The 14985-nt window shown below is 44.7% G+C and overlaps 1 protein-coding gene and 1 long non-coding RNA gene across 6 annotated transcripts in view; both read left to right on the top strand.

Annotated features, from left to right (window-relative positions):
- Nucleotides 1-14985, top strand: part of SHISA9 (shisa family member 9) — a 287792-nt gene that overhangs the window by 117001 nt on the left and 155806 nt on the right. The gene's annotated exons all lie outside the window — the stretch shown is intronic.
- The window catches only part of LOC112640357 (uncharacterized), a 65682-nt gene that overhangs the window by 11667 nt on the left and 39030 nt on the right, over nucleotides 1-14985 (top strand). Inside the window, exon 5 of one of the 4 annotated variants that reach the window (XR_003124003.3) lies at nucleotides 6010-6874. The exons of the other annotated variants lie outside the window; for them this stretch is intronic. This is a non-coding gene — a long non-coding RNA (uncharacterized LOC112640357). Of the gene's footprint in view, nucleotides 1-6009; nucleotides 6875-14985 lie in introns of those variants that run through there. 4 annotated transcript variants of the gene reach the window in all.

Raw genomic sequence — 14985 nt, 5'->3', positions numbered from 1 at the left:
TTCCTTTGGGGACTGGTCTATAGGATTAATGAAGTGGCAGATTTGCTTTGACTGTAATTAGTGAGAAATACAATAGCAATTTCGAGTGGAAAATATAGCTGAGCCAAACTCACCAAACAGACACTTTCTGTAAGCATGTGATCAGGCTCTGAACAAATGCCTCAATTGTTCTCATCAGTCTTCCTGAGCCAAAATCATTTGGCTTCTGTTAGGTTGGATGTCCCAAGTTTTCGATGAAGGGGATCAAGAGTGGCCCCTTCTCGACAGTTCTCTGGTCCTCTAGCATGTAGAATGCTCATGGATACTGAAACAGGTTTGTTTCAGAAGAAAGGTGGAGGGAAGTGACTGCCTTATTCAGGGTAAGTGTCCCGCCCTCTACTGTCTATTCAAGGCATTTTGTTTTATATCTGGCATAGCTCTCACCACGATCTGAAATGGTGTTATTTGCTTACTTATTTACAGTCTGTCTTCTCTCACCAAGGTTGCCTAACATCAGGGCTCTTTTCCTTGTCTACCACCGTATCACTAATGCCTAGAAGCATCCCTGGCACATAGCTGATGTTCAAAGAATATTTGTGGAATGGACCAACCCAAGAAGTATATTGGTCAAAGTAACACTAGCTTCCAGAACACATAAACCCCAGAATCTCAGGGGCTTAATACATCACATTGACTTTGTATTCACATAAGATCTGATTATATGTTCCTGGATACAGATAGGTGCTGGAGGTGGGGCTGGAACTCCCTTCTCCATGTTGTCACTCAGGGGCCCAGGGTGATGGAGGAAGGTCTAGCTTTAACCTATGGCTTTCAAGGTGGGTCTGGGCATTAATTTCTAGCCAGTAAACAGTGGGGAATGGTATGGGCACGGGAGTGAAGGATCCCATGAGAGACTGTAATGGGCTCAGCCTGGAGGTAGGAACATTCGTCCATCCATAGTCTGTTGGCCAGAACTCAGTCACATGGCCGCATCCAACTGCAGGAGGGCCTGATAAATGTCTAGCTGGGCACCTAGGAAGAAGGAGAAATGGATGTGGTAAGCAGCTAGCCACTCCTTATCCTGAGGTACTTAGTTTCTGTAAGGACCCCAGCTTGACATCTGTCTTCCTGCAACAGAGAGTTTAATCTCCTTCGCCTTCCACAAGCTGAAATTACTGCCCCAATAGGCTCCACAAACATAGAATCCCTTTCTTAATTGCACTCTTTCTGCTTTTTCTGAATTTTTATCCAGGTGGTGGGGGGAATGGGCAAAATAGATGAAGGAGATTAAGAGGTACAAACTTGCAGTTGTGAAATAAATAAGTCCCCGAGATGAAATATGCAGCATGGGGAATATTAGTCACTAATACTGCACTAATGTTGCTGGTAACAGATAATGGTGACACTTATGGTGAGTGTTGCGTCGTAATGTATTGTGTTGTTGAGTCACTATATTGTACACCTGAAACATAAGGTTGTATGTCAACTGTACGTCAACAATGAAAATTAAATTTTTTCCATTATAAAAAGTCAGATAAAGTTAACATTTATGTTGATGCTTATAGTCTCCACTCAAAAAGTCATTTTTTTTTCATGAGGCAGCACCCAGTGTGGCAGAGAAGCACATGGATTCTGAAACCCTGCTACCTGCTTGAATCCCTTCCCTGCAGTTCCTAGCTTTGTGACCTTGTGCCATTTCCTTGTGCCTCAGTTTCTTGATCTGTAAGATGGTCATAATAATACCCACCTCTGGGTGGCTCAGTCGGTTAAGCATCTGACTCTTAGTTGCAGCTCAGGTCATGACCTCAGGGTCATGAGATCAAGTTTGCATGGGGCTCCATGCTCAGTGGGGAGTCTGCTTGAAATTCTCTCTCCTTCTCCCTCTGTTCCTCCCCCACTCATACTTACCTACACACACACTCTCTCTCAAATAAATAAATCTTAAAAAAATAATAGTACCCACCTTATAAGATTATTCTAGAGAGTCAGCAAATCCATAACCGTTAGAGTAATTGGAAGTTTTAAACAGATATTTAAGTCAAAATTGTAAATGAATGTAAAAACATTAAGTTGTCTCCTGGCAACTTTGGGTATTTACAGAGTATTACTCTAAGTATCTTACATGTATCATCACGCTGAATGCTTACCATGAGGTGGGTGCTGCTAAACCATTTTGCAGGTGTGGACAGATAAGTAGCTTGCCCAGGGTCACACAATTAATGACAGAGCAAGGATTTCAGTGCTGGCATTCTGCCTCTAGAGCCCACACCACTAACCATGACACTCTGCTGTCCTTGTTTAAATAGCATAGAGAGTCCATGGTTACAACATAAATAATGAAGTCTGTTGGTTCACTCAAGAAATATTCATTGAGCATCTACTATGTGCCTGGCTTCTTGGGAAAGGCTGGGGTTACAGGGTGACCTGTAAATCTGCAGAGCTTCAGGGTACAGATGATCAATCAGTAAGCAAAGACATAAACCAGGTAATTTCAGACCCAGATAAGCCCTGGGAAGAAAATAAAGCCAGATAATGGGATAGAGTGGCTAGAGAGATTCTGTGTGGCCGCCCCTATGGAAGAAGCCACGTGGGGCCTGAAAAGGAAAGTTTTTGTCATTTCTCCAGCTGCGGCTTGTCCTTCCTGATAAGCTGGGCCACGTCACTGTTATGAATTCAATCCAAATTTCAAGATGGTCAGGCCTATTAACTCAGACCTTTTGACGAGTGTGCAGAGCACAGATTTATTATATGTCAATGTTTGTTTAAGTCCGTAACTCTCTCACAGTGGAATCAAGAAGGCAGGCTCCAAATAACCATCAAAGCCCATTAATTTTCTCCAAATGCAAAGGCATATTCATCAGATGTCACCAAGAAGCTGTGGTCTGGAGGTTATGCTGATGCAAGACAAGTATCTTATCTAACACCCCCGCCCCCCGCCCACCCCTGCCACCACCACCCAGCCTCTGTCCTGGGGAGAGGCAAGTTTTCCTCTGAGGCTGTGTATCATACCCATCCTTGTTGTGTGCAAGACAAATGTGGAATCACAGCATATCTGAGCCAGAAGGGACCTTACAGAGGGAGGCTGCTTTTTCCTGAACCCAAGACCTCTTTAGGCTGACAGAGGATTTTTGGAAACACTTCTAAATGTGAGAGGCATTCTGGTTATGGGATCCAGACTCCCAAAGAGCAGAGTTCCTAGGTGGTTTGGAGGCTACATAACACACAAGATTTCCAGGGCCTGCCATGGGGGGAGCCAGGATGCATTCTTGCCATGATTTGTATATCGGTCCTCTGTTCTCGTCTTCCAGAAAATAGAGCTCAGAGAAGGTGTGAATAACCCAAAATCACACAGTAAGTTATTGAGAGAACCAGTATTCACTGTAAAACAGCCCGGAACTATTCATAAAAGGGAATTTAATGGAGCTTCCTCCTGCCTAAAGCCCTCCATGGCTCCCCATTGCTCTAAAAAGGAAAGTTGAACTCCTTACCACACCCTACAATACCTTGTATAGTCTGGCCTGAGCCCATTTTGACCTCTGACTTCTTCCCTCACACTTTCTAATCCAGCAATCATGAACAACTTCTGGTTCCTTAGACATTTTAATCTCTTGTTCACAAGCCTCTAAGTGTCTGATCGCTTTATTTCCTCTGCCTAAAACACGCTACCTCTATCTACTTCACCTTCTTTTCCCTTCATCCTTTCTGCTTCATTTGTAACTCCATTTCTTCCGGAAGGTCTTCCTGGAAACTCTAGCTTAGATTAGCCGCCCCTGCTCTGTGTTCCTGTCATCCCTGACATCCCTCTCCACACCACTCTGCCCTGTGCTGGGCACCAGAAAAGAAATCTGACTAATGGTGTTCATAACGAAGACAATGGTGGGCATGTGGTTTTCTCTCCAGTGCATCTGGATTACTAGGAAAGGTAAACTGAGGAAGGCTAAAAGGATCCGCCCCACTCCTAACTCTTCATCCCTGCCTCTGAGACCCAGCTTTCAAGAGTTGCTTTCTGGCACTCTCTCAGAGCTTTAATAAATCCTTTTTCACCCCTGCTGCCCACCACAGGAGAAGGGAGCCAGCTCACTCCCTGCCGATGCCCCGCAGGCTGTCTGTCCCTCCATTATTCGGACCATCAGCCCATGGTGTCTCATCCATCGTGGGGAAAATCAGAAACATTTCTTGGAGCCTTTGGGGACAGGGCCGGGGCCTCCAGCTGTGGCTTCCAATGCTGGCATCTATCCAGCCCCCCGATTGTGGCAGATTTGCAGTTTTTATTTTAAACAAACTTTCTTAGGCAGCAGAGAGAAGTTTGCAGTCTGCTTGCCCAGGGCGTTGGAATTAGCTTTGTGATAGTGGCTTTCTGGAGGGTGGCTGGATGTTTACTGCATAATGGTTCTGCCCTTCAGAAAGAGAATAAATTCAGAAAATCCCCGATAGGGCCATCTGGAAAAAGTGACAAGAAATAAACATCTATCAAGTACCTCCCGAGTGCCAGAATTGGTGCTAGATTCTCTACATCTTTTATCTCATTTGAGTTTCGTACGACCCTATGGGCTTAATACTGCTAATAATATTTAGTAATAAAATCGCTAAAGCGTACACAGCAATTACCATGTCCCAGACCTTATGTTGGGGGCTTAGAGTGCATCGTCGCATTGGATCATCACCACTTCCCTGTATGGTGGAAGTTATTAATGCTCTTTCCTGTAATGCCACATGGAAACTCAGGGAAGCCAAGAAATGTACATAGGTTAACACTCTTTGAAAGTGGGATTCAGATCCTGTCCAGTAGATGCCAAGGCTCATTCATTTTCAATGCACAGCATTCCTGCTTAGTTAGTTGTTAGCTGAGCTCCTCATCAAGATTTCTGAGCCTTTCCTAAGGACACCACCCCAGGAAACAACCCCCCCACAGCAGGGATTTCTGGAGATGACTTCAGGAAGGCTCAGATTTGAGGTACTATGCCTCCAACATTTGCATACTGAATAACTCATTTGTTACTTGTTTTCCCACACCAGCTCTGTTGTTTTGATAAATGGTATATCTCACACAAAGTGTGATGATGAAGTAAACAAGTCATTTCTTTGATGTTTCATTCTGCATAACTCAAAATCAGGTAGGATCATCAGGACTACCGATCAGCATGGTAAGGAGGGAAGCATTTACAGAACCCAGAGCAAATCCTGGCATATCTTGAGGGTCCAATTTCTAATAAGTCTTTTGAGCCCCTGAAAATGGCTTATGGACTTACAGCATTTTAAAAAAAGCACTCTATGGGTCTAGGAGCTTAGAAAGGAAGCTCTATTGTAAGGTGAGCCTTGGATCTCCAGAGAACTCCACAGTGGATAGAGGGCATGGGACCCAATTGTCAAATATGTGTGGGTTCCACTGATTAGACTCTTCAGTCTTGAATTAATTATTCAGTTAAATACATTCAGTCATTTAATATTTCATTTCTCCTATTATTTATTTATTGATTATGTCATTCAATTCATTAAGCCCTTTCCACAAATGTTTCTGGTCCAGTGTGTGAGGTATTGGAATCTCTAAAAGGAAAAGTAGCCTTAAAGAAACCTAATTTTTTCTCTAGGCTCTTTAGGCACAATCCAGGAATTATTGGCAAATCTAAAGCTTTGAGCAGCCATTCTCATTTTTGGTTAGAGTGCGTGTGTGTGGGATGGGGTTCAGGCTTGTGTGTGTTTTGAGTTTTGGGCTTGGTATTGTCTCAAAGAGTCATGGAAGTGTTGCATGGCTTAGGGGAAGAAAACAACTCTGAAGAATGGTTCCAGACTGCTCTGGATTAGAAGTTAGCATACCTGGGCCCTGAGGTGGTGGTTCTGCTCCTTAACAATTATGTCAAGTTTGGTGAGTTGAGGGTCGTTTCCAAACGTAATGTTGCCACTTATAAAATAAGTGGGTTGACCAGATGATTTAGGATTCATTTTATGATTGCTCATGAAGATCCCAGCCCTGTACTTGGTGTGCAGTCAGCTCTCAGTAGATAATCACTTCCTTTGCTTCTTTTGTTCCAGGTTTGAAATGAGGACTCATCGAGAAATGACCAAGTTGGTTGTGCTTATTACACTCTGGGGAGGAAAGTGTGTCTTCTCTGTTGTTTTTCCCTATGGGATGGCTGAGAACGGTGAGGGAGTGGAGATAGAGGACTAGCTTGTGTTGTAACTAAAGCAAGAAAAGCTCTAGAGAACACCAATTTCTTCTCCATACCTTAAATCTTCCCTGTCAAGAGGGGAAAATTATACAAAGGAAAAATTCTGGAAGGCTATTGAGTCCTCTTCTTTTGTTTCTCCTCCCAGGACAGGGAGGTTGAAGTGTCCTGGCTTCACCCTGCCATCCCCAACTCAGTTCATGCTGCCAGATGATTCCCCGCTTGTGCAATGCCCAGATTGGAGAGCTAATGGCATGGGGTTCAGCCTCTCCCTCTTTTTGGGTTGGTTCCACACCTGGAACCCCACTCCTGATGATTTTCCCCTCAATGTTTGTTCTCATGTGTCTCCTACACATGTCTATTTGAGGAGAGAGGTTATGCATCTTCTCTTCAAAAGGAGATACAACTTCTAGGAATTTATCCTCAGGAAGTCAGCCTGGAGGTGTCAAACGAAAGCCAACAAAAGGGATGTTACAGAATTGAAAGATTATGACCTCACATCATGAGGCTATAGAAGAAGTATTGATGAGGAAAGATGTCTAGAGTGTATTAGTAAGTTTTTAAAAAGCATGGTTGCAAAATTGTATATTGTGAGGGGTGTCTGGGTGGCTCAGTTGGTTAAGAATCCGACTCTTGATTTTGGCTCAGGTGTTAGGGTTCTGGGATCGAGTCCTGAGTTGAGCTCTGTGCTGAGCATGAAGTCTGCTTCAGGATTCTTTTTCTCCCTTTGCCCCTCCCCCTGCTCCCTCCCTCACTCTCTCAAATAAATAAATCTCTAAAAAACTGCATGAATGATATGGTTCTGCTTGTGATAGGGATAGAGATATGGACAGAGATATAGATATATGGTATATAACGAAATGTTAATCTCTTGGAGGAGGTATTTGTCAATTGTCTTTCCTTAGTCCCTTAACAAACTAGTGATAGATTAGGGTTAAGTTTTTCTGCTTCCATACTTAACCTCTTTTCATGGGACATCTTGTCTCCTAAAGATTCATCAAGAAAGATCCACCAGGAAAATCCCCCAATTGTTTTTGCCACATTTCTCCCATGAGTAAATCCCTGTGTGTAGAAGTGGTATAACTTCGTGTGTTCTGGAGTAATGTTTTACCACTCCTTAGCTGTGTAACTTTGGGTCTTGGTTTTGCCATCTGAAAATGGGGTTAATAATGATCTCATGAGATGAAGCTTCCAAACACTTAGCACAGAGTATGAATTGAATACACGTCAACTACGGCTGGTTTGGGGTTTGAAATACATGTTCCCTCTCTGCGCCATTAATTCTTGCCACTCATCTTCTTATCTACTTTCTGATTTTTTCTTTTCTTCTTCCTCTCCTCTTTCCTCTCCTTCTTTGTCTCCCTGGCTTCTTTCTTCTCCCCCTCCTCTTGGCCCTCCTCTCCATCCTCCTTGTTCTTTCTGGTGTGAGCAGCATATGTGCATACCCGGGACCCACATGTTTGAAACAAACAGATGAGCAAGTAAAAGTGAATGTTAGAAGCTGGTCCATATTTCCAGAGGGAAATGAATTGGAGCTCAGTGTGCTTTCAGACATACCCTCATACAGTTTTTATGTTTTTAAAGCATTTTTAGATTTTTAATACTCCTCATTGCCAACCTTAAACCCTTGAAGAAGGACCAATCTAGCTTACCCACAGATGCTGGAAATCCCCAGTCATTATGAAAATAATAAACCAAGAAAAGAAAAGAAGGAACAGGCAATGTAGTATAAAAACTCCAAAATAGAACCCTACTGCCAAAGAGCTTTATGCTTCCATTAGTGATTTAGAGCTATTCCCCTCTTTCTGAATATACTTTGGGGCTGTGGTATAAAGTAGTTTTTCTAATAACTCTTGGGGAACATGTCACCTGAACTGTTTGGCTCTAAGGATGATTAAGGACTGTGTGTGAGAGAGCCAAGAAATAAGGCCAGGGAGCCCCTTCGTCAGGTGCTGTCTTCTGAGAGCTCTACCAACAGTCATTATCAGGAGAGATTCCTCCCTTGCCCCACCTGGCTTGATGGGGGGATGAATCGACCACATCTTCTAAATGCTCAAAGCTGCCAAATGCATGGAATAATCGACTCTTGAACCCAGCCTATGGCAAAAGTACAACTGACTGACACACTGTACAAAAATGCTATTCAGATGAGTTCACCAAGCCTTGAAATCCATAGAGCTCCAAGTTGCTGGAGAGTTGTTTCTGTTTTCCTGTATTGTTATTTTTTTCCTTTTTTTAAAAAAAAGATTTTATTTATTTATTCATGAGAGATATAGGGAGAGAGGTAAAGACATAGGCAGATGGAGAGTGAGAAGCAGACTTCCTGCGGGGAGCCCAATGTGGGACTCGATCCCAGGACCCCCGGATCATGCCCTGAGCCAAAGGCAGATGCTCAACCACTGAGCCACCCATGTGCCCTATCACTTCATCTCCTTAAAGCCCATGTCAATCTGTAGAAGTTACATCTTGATTTGCTTCATTATATGTCTTCCCTATTAGAATCTAATGTCCACGAGAAAATTATGTCTGCATGTCCTTACACCTTGAACTATGCTGGGCACTTGGTCTGAGTTCAACAGTCCTCTGATCACTGAATAGATGATTCTGTTCTTGGGTTTGGAAAACATGGCCACTCTGTGTGCCATCAGCTCTTCAAATCCCTTATGCACACTTGCTTTTATTTATTTTAAGTTTATAGGGGCCCTTGGTGTGAGCAAGCCTGCCATGAAACAAGGCTTCTCTATGCCCAGTAAGATTACCCAAACCAAAATTTGCTCGGAAGCTTGCCTTGGGCGGATTTTGCCACTTGCCCTGGCATGGGATGTGGGCCACCATGCTGCTTCGCCTGGTACTGGGGGTGTTTCCTGGCAGGACTTTAAGTGTTGAAACTGGGAGAGTCCCAGGCAAACTGGCAAGGTCGGCTGCTTTGATGAGAGGGGAGCAGCCACCCCAACAGCCTGGCCTTTAACCATTGCTTTGTCCTTCTTCCTTACCTTGACCATTAATCAAGGGTAGCAGACAGGCTATGGATTCAGGCTTTGGTTGAAACAATGATGTTAAACAAACCATCTGAGGAGACTTAGTTTAGTCATCTGCCAAAGTGGGGGTAATGATGCTCTTTACCTTTACAGGTGGGGCGTGGGGGCAAAATGGGGAGTACCTGGGTGGAGCCCACTGCCAGCTTGGCCTTGGGTGCACAGTTGGCCGCAGTGAATGTGACTCCCTTTCTTATCTTTCCCTCTTTTTGTGTAACGCTGAAGTTTCCTGAGCAGCAAATGATGACTGTTCTATTTTAAACTCCCCGATATTTCTGGGAACCAAGGAGCCTTGTAAGTCATTTGACTATACACACACAGCTACGGAAATTCTTATTGGCGAATCAAGGAGAATGCCTTTAAGTTTCCATCATAACCTCCTTTTAAAAATAGCTGACAAATTTGACTTATTTTCAGGGCAACAGTAGGATTTTGCTAAGGGGGGGGGGTTGTGAAACTCCTCTAGAGTTGGTTGATGAAATGGCAAATAACAAATTGCGCAGTGTGGGGAGGGTTTAGACTCACCTTGAGGCAGATACTTGGGTTAGAGAGAAATCTTCAACATGGGCTGCCTCTTTCTGGCCTTTGCCTGCACCTCCAGCCCCATCTGGAACCTATGTTCCCCTCACTCTGCCTTCCAGTTAAGTCGACCTCCTTTTAGTGCTTGGAAATTTCCACGTGCCCTCCTGCCACAGGGCCTTTGCACATGCTGCTTTGCACCCGCTATCTGATTCACTATTTTCTCTAGTCCAACTGGAGTTAGCTTTCACTTGTCCTTTAAATTTCCGCTCAAGCAGCTCTTCCTTAGAGAACTTTCTCTGATGTCTTCACATCAAATCCTTTACCCCACCCTGTCCAGGTGTCCCATTGATCACAGATGCAAATTTGTATTCATATATAACATTGTTCAATTAACAGTCCTCTCCCCAATTTGGCCATCGCCATCATCATCATAGTATACGTTTTTTAAATGACTTCTCTGTGCCAGGCACCATTCTAAGCACCGCACTCTTGTTAGTTTATATGATCCACACACCAGCCTCATGAGGGAGGCGCTATGATGATGCCCATTTTTCAGATGGGGAGACTGAACCATATAGCAGGTAAGTGATTTATCGAAGACCACACCGCAAGTAAGTAGAGGCAGGATTCGAACTCAGGCATCCTTGTTCTAGAGTCTGTGCTTATAACCACCTTGTCGTTCTGTGTCCTTTGAGCAGTGACCATTGTGATTTTCTACCACAGGATTCTACCGATGACTCAACACTCATAGGCTCACCTAAGTGTTTGGAGAAGGATGGCTTTCTCTCTCCAATTCTGTGCTCCAGGCCCTGTATTTCCTTCATCTTGCTCATGGTCACAGTAAGGTGTCTTGACTCTCAGCTCACATCCCAGTCTTGTGAGAGCTATAATAGGGCTTCGGTGGACCCACAAAGGAATGAGCTTCACTCTCTACCTCCACCCACTCTGGTCCTTTTAGTGCTCTGGAGGCCATGGCCACCTGGGGAGACACTGAAAATACAGAAGAGTTGTTGGAATAACCTGGGGCATGGTGAAGTTGACATTCTCTTATTTGTTACTCAACCAAGGTGTTTTTTAGAAGAACATTTCTTGTACTCAGCTGAGAGTGGATGAAAACCATCAACTGCCTTTGGTAGCGGCCAGTGAACCTTTGCTAAATAGAGCCCATGGGTTGCCATCCGGACCTACAGACTCTGGCCAGTGCTGTCACACATGGTTTTCATGATGCTCAGGGCACAGATGTGCTTATTGGGTCACACATCTATCTCCCTCGATGGACTGTAAGCTCTAGGAGGACGAGGGCTCAGCAAGGACTCCCCAGGGCACACTTTAGGGCCTGACACATAGCGGGAGCTCAGGAAATACCAGCTGAATGGATGTGTGAGATATAGGGGACCCCTGTGTAAATGGGCTGTGCTCTCATTCTTTATACCAGGGCAACAGAAGAGCGGGAAAAGCCTGTGTGCACTGGCTCACTCCAAAACACTTGCTCTCTGAATCAACTTCTCCTGGCCAGCAGGATCTGTGTTGGGCCTTTTATGTTGGACTCACCTATAGACATCAAGTTCAGATGTGTAGAACACCATTAGGTATGGGAGGGACTTGTATTCAATGGAAGCTTATTAAAATGGAAATTCTTAGGCCTTACCACAGACCTAAGAATCAGAGTTCAGGGTGTAAGGGCCCCAGAGCCTGCATTTTATACACACCTATGGGGGGGCACCTGGGTGGCTTCGTTCCTTAAGTGGCTGCCTTTGGCTCAGGTCATAATCCTGGGGTCCTGGGATTGAGCTCCACATCAGGCTCCCTGCTCAGTGGGGAGCCTGCTTCTCCTTCCCCCTCCCCCCTGCTCGTTCTCTTTCTTACTCTCTTTCTCTCAAATAAATAAAATCTAAAAACAAACAAACAAACAAACAAACAAAAACCACACCTAAGGGGATCTGATACATGACGCGGTGTGGGGACTGCTGCTCTAAACTAGTGATTCTTCATCAAAAGCATGCTTCAAAATTGCGGGGGAGCTGTTTCCATGTGTAAATGTGCAGGGCCTGCCCTCTGGAGATCTTGATTCAGTAGTGCTGGAGGTGGAGCAGGGCCCAGGCATATGGATTTTTTTTAATGCTTTTCCAGCAATTGGGTGAATACCAACGTGAGTTGCTTATTTCCTGGTAATAATAATAATAATAATAATAATAATAATAATATCTGAACGCTTGTTAAAATTGCCAGTTCCCAGGCTGGCCCTAGAGTTGCTGAACTTGCCTCTGTGGGAATTGATGCTTTTCAATATTTGCCAAAGTTTGGGACACATGGTCCTTTCCTGGCCTCTTACTCAAGGGTTCCCTTGTGGTCACAACAAAGAAAACTCATGTTGATAACTATTCACTATTCTGGTCCCAAGCCATGAGGCACTTTATGCTTCTTCTGTATTTGATTCTCAGGAGTATCATAATTTTCCCCCATTTACAGATGAGCAAAGTTGAGGCCTGGGGAGGAAGCCATGATGCTGGAAAGTGGCAAAGCTGGGTATAAAATACTAGAGCCACAAGGGTCTTCCTCCAGGCTTTCATTCCAAGCTCAGTGTAGCTGCAAGCACAAGCCTGTAGAGATGTTGTTAAAGCTTTTGCACATGCTCAGGGCTACCATACAGTATGCTGGTGCCATGACATTGACCTGCTATTGGCTAGTGTGTGTGTGTGTGTGTGTGTGTGTGTGTGTGTATTGCGGGGGAGAGATCTCCCACTGGTAGGGATCCAGCTAAGGACCAGTAGTCATTAACATCATCAAGCAGCTCACCAAAGGGTGATATATCATCCTAGACTATTTGGCCAAGGTAGGCATTGACTTTGTTTTTGAGGATGGATATATGGGAAGGTGTTTCCATGTATATTTTATGTATTAATCAATAAAACATTCTTAGGAAGTCATGTTGTAGGTTGAATTGTGTGTCTTTCCCCCCTATACAATTCATATGTTGAAGTCTTAAACCTCAGGACCTCAGAATGCGACCTTCTTTGGAGATGGGGTCTTTAAATTTCAAGTGGGGCATTCAGATGAGCCCTGATCCAATAGGACTAGTGTCTTTATATAAAAGGCCAAATCTGGGATGCTTGGGTTGGCTCAATGGTTGAACGTCTGCCTTAGGCTCAAGTCATGGTCCTGGGGTCCTGGGATCAAGTCCCACATCAGGCTCCCTGTGAGGAGTGTGCTTCTCCTTCTGCCTGTGTCTCTGCCTTTGTCTCTCTCTGTGTCTCTCATGAATAAATAAATAAAATCTTAATAAAAAGGGCAAATTTAGACACAGAGACATGCATGGAGACAAGATGAGGTGAAGACACGGGAAGACAGCTATTTACAAGCCAAGGAGGGGCCTGGGACAGAGTCTCCCTCACAGCCTACAGAAGGGACCAATTCCACCGACACCTCTATTTCAGATTTCCAACCTCCAGAGCTGTGAGACAACACTTTCCTATCGTCTGAGCAACCAGTTTGTGGTGCTTTGTCACTGGGGCCTGAGCAGACCAACATAGGAAGTAATTACTATGATTACTTTCATTTTACAGGTGGGGTAACCTGGGATTCACAAAGATCTTGACCCATGATAGAGAAGCACAGATGATCCTACTGAACCCCAACTAGGCCTAACCCCAAAGCCCTGGCTTCCTCCTCTCCCTCTCTGTGTTCCTTCGGGCCATATTATTTATGCTGCTTGAACATCATCCTGGGAGAACCACTGGGACATCTCCCCACTTCCTCAGACTCAGACTGGGGCTGCTGGTGAGGACAGTCATATTACCTGTGCTGTCCCCAGAGCACCTGTTTGCCTTTAGAAGCAGCAGAGGTTGAGTTCCCTTGCTCTGTGTCTTGTCAGCCAGAGCACCTGGGGAAAGGTTTTTGTTTTGTTTTGATTTAAAAACAAAACAAAACAACTTCTCTCTGGATCTCAGTTTCCTTCTCTGAGAAGTGGGGAGAATGGAACCTGCCACTGAGGGTGATGATGAGGATCAGAAGAAATAATGCCTGAAAGCAGCCTAGCATAGCACTGGGCCTTCCAGGTCCTGGGTGGATGGTAGCTGCCACCGTGATTACTTGGAATCAGATGGTATCCCCTTCAAGTCATGGCGCTTGCTATGGGGGGTGGGGGCCTCTTGGCCCCACTGTTCCTATCTCCATCGGGACCACAGGATCTGTCATAGAGGAACAGCAGGGCTTGGCTATTACCCTGCTACTTGGATGCTAATCTCTGTTAACCATAGTAAACAGAGGAGATGCTTTTTCAGGCCGTCCACACAGGGCCTGATACGGCTACAAGCAAGACCTACTAGAATAGGCTCCCGAAGCCTTTGCATATGCTCCATGCTACCGCCGGAGATAGAAATATGCCTCACACACAGTGTTAAAAGAATCATTCCACAGCCTACACAGATGTCAAAATAATAACAGGATGATGTGAGGCAGGGAAATATTTTTGATGACTATTCCCCCATCTAGAGTTATATAATCTATATTTTTTTTGGTTGTTATTGTTGTCAAGAGAAGTTTGGTGAAGGTTGGTGAGTCCGAAGGTCTGAGACGGTTCCGTATCGGCAAAGCCTTTGAACTTGGCAGTTTTGTGCATTGTCTAGATTCAAGGGAATATGGGTATGAGGTCACCTTGGAGGGTGCCTTGAGGACAGGCAGGGTGTGGCTGAACTGGGGGTGCCAGTGGTTATATTGACTGGATACCTTTGTTGAGCGCTTTCTGCATGCTGGGCACTGCACTGGGTGCTGGGCATGGAGACAGGGCCTACCAAGCACAGCAGCTGCCTTCTGAAACTTGCAGTGTATTGTGGACTATTGTGGAGGGGGAGCCCCAAACTATATAACCATCCATGTCATAAAACCCATGCAAGTTGTGATTTCTGATATAAAAGAAGCAAACAGGCAGAGGGACAGAAACAGGACAGTGATGGGGAGGCTGCTCTGAGCCGTCAGAACATTTCAAGCAGGCCGAAGGACCTTGCAGGGTCCTTCAGGGTGGAAACAGCTCGATGTGTGAGGAAGGGAGAGAAGGCCAGTGGAGGTGGGTTTGAGTGAGGGAGGGAGAAGTGATGGCAGGCAAGTGCCCAGTTAGGTGATTATTTTTATTATATGATTATTTTTGTTATCCCAATTCTGTTGTGGCTAGGGTTTCTAAATAAAATACAGGATGCCCAGATAAACTCAGATTTCAGATAACTTTTAGTGTAAGTAAAGTCCCAAATATTGCATGGGACTTACCCTAAAAAAAAAAAATCGTCCTTTGT

This window comes from Canis lupus, chromosome 6 (genome assembly GCF_003254725.2).
Source record: "Canis lupus dingo isolate Sandy chromosome 6, ASM325472v2, whole genome shotgun sequence".
In the NCBI taxonomy this organism is placed as follows: Eukaryota; Metazoa; Chordata; class Mammalia; order Carnivora; family Canidae; genus Canis; species Canis lupus.
This window is presented reverse-complemented; position numbering and strand designations above follow the sequence as displayed.